Source organism: Pygocentrus nattereri, chromosome 8 (genome assembly GCF_015220715.1).
Source record: "Pygocentrus nattereri isolate fPygNat1 chromosome 8, fPygNat1.pri, whole genome shotgun sequence".
Taxonomy (NCBI): Eukaryota; Metazoa; Chordata; class Actinopteri; order Characiformes; family Serrasalmidae; genus Pygocentrus; species Pygocentrus nattereri.
Window position 1 is genome coordinate 46004200 of NC_051218.1, and position 6133 is coordinate 46010332.

A 6133-nucleotide genomic window follows, 5' to 3' on the forward strand; every position below is an offset into this window, starting at 1 on the left:
TGGAACCAACACAGACAGACAGACAGACAGACAGACAGACAGACAGACAGACAGACAGACAGACATATCCAGTCACACCTAGGGGCAATTTACCCTGACCAAATGGCCTTTGGACTGTGGGAGGAAACCCACGCAGACACTGGGAGAACATGCAAACTCCACACAGAAAGGATGCTGGTCACCCGGCCGGGGAACCGAACCCAGCGCTACCCACCACGTCACCGTGCCGCCCGTGTTAAGCTCAGCAAAGAAAAAAAAACAGCAGAAAAATACTAATATTACCAATCTAATAAGTTAAGTGACCCTTTAACCCCACAAATGGGGAAATTCCACCTCCGCATTAAACACATTCATGAAGTGAAACACACACACACGCCCGGAGTGGCAGGCAGTCAATGGCACCTATGGGGGCAATTGGGGGTTAGGCATCTTGCTCAGGGACACCTCAGTCCTGGTCTGTTGGCTCTGGGGATTGAACCAGCAACCTTCCAGTCACAGAGCCAGTTCCCTAACCTCCAGCCCACGACTGCCCGATGTAATGTTCCAGCGTGTTCTCTGTAGAGGATGTATTTTCACTTAATCAACAAAAACGAATTTGACTGGGGTGCTTAAACACGGGCATCGCTCCAGCTATTGGTTCAAAACACATTTTAGATTTTCAACTGACTGGGGCACTAAAATGATTTAGACCCTTTATCTTCACTTGTTTATTTTTCTTAAAAACAAATGATTTAATATTCAGTTTCATCACCTCAAAACAATCATGGCACCACTGAAACTTTTGGTAGTGACTTCCTGTAATTTTAGCTAATATTTTGGTATAATTTTAGTTCATTTTAGCCAGTCGTGGTCTAATGAACGCCCAACTTTCAACATGTTTATTTCAGTAGTGATGATTCTTGATTTCCACCCTGATTTTCAGACGTTGGGACACGTTTACTTCAAAACAATGGGATCTAACTGTTCACCATGTGGCCATGAGGGACAGGGATGCAGCCCCACTTACACAATTTAAATTGTTCTTTTCAGCTTCACTTTGCTTTGATCCAATTCAATAAAATAGTCCATATATAGAACGAAACAACTGCATGTTTATAGCTCAGGGGTCCTAAACAACTGCATGTTTATAGCTCAGGGGTCCTAAACAACTGCATGTTTATAGCTCAGGGATCCTAAACAACTGCATGTTTATAGCTCAGGGGTCCTAAACAACTGCATGTTTATAGCTCAGGGGTCCTAAACAACTGCATGTTTATAGCTCAGGGATCCTAAACAACTGCATGTTTATAGCTCAGGGGTCCTAAACAACTGCATGTTTATAGCTCAGGGGTCCTAAACAACTGCATGTTTATAGCTCAGGGGTCCTAAACAACTGCATGTTTATAGCTCAGGGGTCCTAAACAACTGCATGTTTATAGCTCAGGGGTCCTAAACAACTGCACGTACCATTATAGCAACCAACAGCACTGACAGTAAACAAAAGAAAATGTAAGTACTCATTTTTCATAACCCAAATCATAGTCCAAAGAAATGATATCTGAAGGTAATGAACGTTTACACTGTTAATTGCACATTACACAGCAGCTGGAATGGGTGCCTGATTGAGTGAAAAAAAGTGGGGGGTGCAAAAAATGGTATTAAACATTATTAAATGACTAATCATTCGTACATATGTTTAATGATAGAGATGTAATAAGACCAGTGCTGCATTATATAGTTTTTAACATTGCTAAAGTGCTAAAGGCTTTATTTTAGCAAACTTAATAAAATAAGCCATTATTCCAATATAAATCAGTCAAAATCTCAACACGAGACATTGTGTCAAAATAATCAGTCAAAATTATGAGAAAAGACATTCGACATCAATCGAATCAAAATCAAAATAAAAATGGCTTTATTCTAGGAAATTCTAATAAGTTCATTCTAATACTACATTCTAGTACTTGCTCTGCTGCTCAGGTGCCTGCAGTAGCTAGAATGTACAGGTTCTTTGAGGAAAGCCTGACTGTGTTACTGCTCATATACAAGGAAGCTGTAAGTTTAGTTAGTGCCATGACCCAGTCGTATTCCCTGTGGACATTGTGCAGGCTGTAGTGGGACATGACATGAGCCATGAGTCTATATGATTGCAAAATCTATCCTTTGTACAACACTTGAAACGCCTGGCTTTGCATTCCATTGTATGAATATTTCATAATGAAGGGACCAACAGAAAATGGTCAATATTGACCGGGAATGAGATTTCCAGTCAAAACCGAGACTGTAAAGGGAAAAAGCACAACGTGGTGTAAATTGTGTAGCAACAGCAAAAAGACAGGAAAAAAAATAAACCACCCTGGATGACATCATGGAAGGACCTGCTCACCCTCCACATGCACGTCAGTTCACTGACACTGAAGTGACCAGGAAGAAAATACTGAGACTTGCTGGTCACCAGTTTCCTCGTTTGATAAGTTTTTCTGAAGGGCCTTAAATCTGAACTCTGACAAGGCACAGAGGCCAATTCACCATTTCACGGTTTATCGTTACCCTCCAGTGGTGCATGACCTCAAGATAAACTATATGGACAGAAGTAAGATAAGATAATCCTTTATTAGTCCCACAGCGGGGAAGTACTGGGACACCTACAGAATCCCATTCTAAATCCATGGGCATTAATATGGAGTTGGTCCCCCTTTGCAGCTCCAACAGCTTCCATTCTTCTGGGAAGCTTCTACAAGGTTTCGGAGAGTGTCTGATTTCTGTCCATTCATCCAGAAGAGCATTTGTGAGGTCAGACACTGACATTGGACGAGAGGGTCTGGCTCACAATCTCCGTTCTAGTTCCTGGGGGTGGGGTTGAGGTCAGTGAGGTTCTGTGAGGGTCAGTCAAGCTCTTTCACGCCAAACTTACCCAATCATGACGTTATGAAGCAGCAGTCATACTGGAACAGGAAAGGCTCTTCCCCAACCTGTTCCACAAAGATAGAAACATATGGCTGTCCAGAATGTCTTGGTGCTGAAGCGTCAAGATTCCCTTCACTGGAACTAATGGTTCTAGACCAACCCCTGAAAAACAGCCCCGTAGCATCATCCCTCCTCCTCCTCCTCCTCCTCCTCCTCCAAACTTTACAGCTGGCACAGTGCAGTCAGGCAGGTAACGTTGTCCTGGCATTTGCTGAACCCAGACCCGTCCATCAGACTGACCGATAGAGAAGCTGATTTGTCATTCCACAGAATGCATTTCCACTGCTCCAGAGTCCAGAGTGTTTTACATCACTCCTCCCGGCGCTTGGCATAGTGCATTTTGAAATTAGGCCTGTATGCAGCTGCTTTGCCATGGAAACCCATTTCATGAAGCTCCTAAAACAGTTATTTTGCTAATGTGGCTTCCAGAGATAATTTGGAAGTCTTTAGTAAAATTATTTAACAGAAAATAGGCACAAATGGAGAAACGTTGCTCTGAGGTGCATCCATTTCACAATAATTGCATTTACGGCATTTGGCAGACACTCTTATCCAGAGCAACTCACAATTTTACATTTTTTACACAGGCAGACTAAGCGCTCGGTGCAGGAAGACAGAACGACTCTCTTAATCAATCAAAGAGTTTATTAAGTCTTCTGCACAAAGAAAGAAGGGCACTCCTTCTTTTATACAAACACGTCCTGCCCTGTTGCGTACAAGCAAACAGGGTGGACCCAAATAAGTTGTCTAACAGTCATGAAATGCTAAGTTGACACTCACGGACCACCGGAACTGCCCAAAGGAGGGGGGCTTCTGCTCTGTGTACGAGAATCTTACCTACGAAAGAGAACAAATGGTTCTGGACAGAATGTTGTCCCGATAAGAGGAGCAAGTTGTTTGTGCAAAACTGCCAAGGACAGTAGCGATGCTTGCTGCAAAGTCTGCTTAGAGCAGAGTTAGAGCAGAGTTAACCCTTTCAGTAGTGTTGGGACTCAAGGCCCAAGGACTGCTATTGGTATAGTGTAGGGTGTTTACCCCAGGCAGGAATTGAACCCCAGTCTACAGCATAGAAGGCAGAGGTGTTACCCACTACACTATACCAATAATAGCACTTACAGTTGGAAGGGGCAGATCTAGCAAAACAAAATTTTGCAAAGTGACCTGTGGCAGAGGTGGCATCCTATAACAGTGCCATATTCAAAGTCACTGAGCTGATCAATTCGACCCATTCCACTGCCAGTGTTTGTCTATGGAGGTTGCATGTGCTTAATTTTATCCACCTGTTAATGGCTGTGGCTGAAACACCTGAACTCAATTAGGATGGGTGTCCCAATACTTATGCCTATATAGTGTAAACGTCAGTAGGCATCCAGTACAATGAGAAAAGTAATTTGTTTGGCTCCTGTGGATAGCACTATGCCTTTTCATTACTGTTGATGTCAGTAAGTACAGTGCAGTGTGCAGAGCCTGTAAAGCTAGTCTCTTAGAACTGTTGCAAACATTATTTGATTTCCAGTCAAAATGGCCATACAAGTTGAATTTCCACCACAAAACATAATATTTAACAGAAAACTGCAAAACCTCAGATCTGCTAATCATAGTGGCGAATTAAGCTCAGCTGGATTAGCTTTACTTGGGGAGGCGCTGTTATTGGAGTGATATCCGATGAGATCCTGTATTTTAATCCAGCTTTTTACAAGTCTGCTTGTCCCGGGATGGTCTGGGAGCAGACCCACGCGCAGAGAGGAAACCTCGTGAGGATGGAAACAGACTCATTCACTTTAATGGTGGTTTATAGTGTGATGTGGTTTAATGGAGAACGATTTGGGGACAGCGAGTGTGTTAAATCAAATAAATGACCAAACCAAAACACGTCTCTGAGGAGAGATGGGGAGCCGGCTGTGTTTCAGCCTTTTCTTTTCTCTCTTCTTTGTTTTGCTTCTTTTGCTTTTTTCCTTGTCTTAAATCAGAACAATGCTTTCCTTTTTCGCCTTTTCTTCTCGGTGCCCTGACCTAGAGCAGTGCTCTGTTTTCTCCTCCTTGTTTTCCTGTTTTTACAGTCTCTCTTTTATCTTACCATACCTGTCACTTCTCTTTAAAAGTGTGACAGGGTGATCTGTCCGCCACAGCCTTACATGCCGGTACCAACAGGTGCGCCTGGTTGGTGCTGATTACTGAGTCTCCTGGGGTAACAGTGCCTCTGCTGGCAGCCGGAAGCACAGGCTGACCATTTCCACTGCTGAGTAATAATTATCCTCTAGAATCTGCCAAACTCTGTTATAGTAGCCCAGTTTGGCTTAACATCACATTAAAGCCAGATAATAGATCAAATAAAGCCACCTCGATTTTTTTTTTAATCCTCAAGAAGAACTCTGAAATATCTTGAGTACTTTTGCTGCAAGGCGATGCATTTTCTGTCATGTTGTGCAGCATTTGGTAAGTTGAATGAACCTGCTTTACTAGTCTAATGCTAATCTATATGCCATTAAGCCACACAGTGTCTTATTACTTTTTGGAAGAGTGGCATCTGTCGCATAATGCTGACGTAAACATCCACGCAGTGATGTTTCAATCCAGGCTATTTGGGGTAATTTGGAGAAATCACACAGCTCCATGCACTAATCACATCCCCGGACCTCCTCTGGAAAACTAATCCAGCTCGAATAGTTCTTTATTCAGTATTCCGTGTGAACACTTTTCACCTTTATTACAGCTTCCGTTCTTTTCAGACTTGCTTTCAGCGTATCAAAGGAATCTGCAGAGGTGTTTTTCCATACCTCCAAAGTTCAGTCTTAGAAGTTGTTTGCACTCACAATCCAAATAATCTCAACAATAATCTCAATTACAAGTTTAGATTTACCAGTTAACCGAATCATACTTCACATCGCAGATGTCCAGTTCTGGTGTTCTAGTGAAGATGTTCTCTTTTGTCTGTTTCCTATTCACTCAGGAACCTCCTCCAACATTTGACAAACGTAGGAGGCGTTCCCGAGTGGCTGTTCTCCTCGCTACACGTTCTCTGGTTTCTCCTGAACCCGTGGTGCTCATTAAAGTCCGGAGTGGAGCGCTTTCCTCTCTAATAAGAGAGTAATAGTGAACTATTAGTGCTGGAAGCTGTTTATTTGGCTGTATCGGAGAAGTGAATGTGTAACTGCGGGTGGCTGAATAAATGAAACTAAATGAAGAA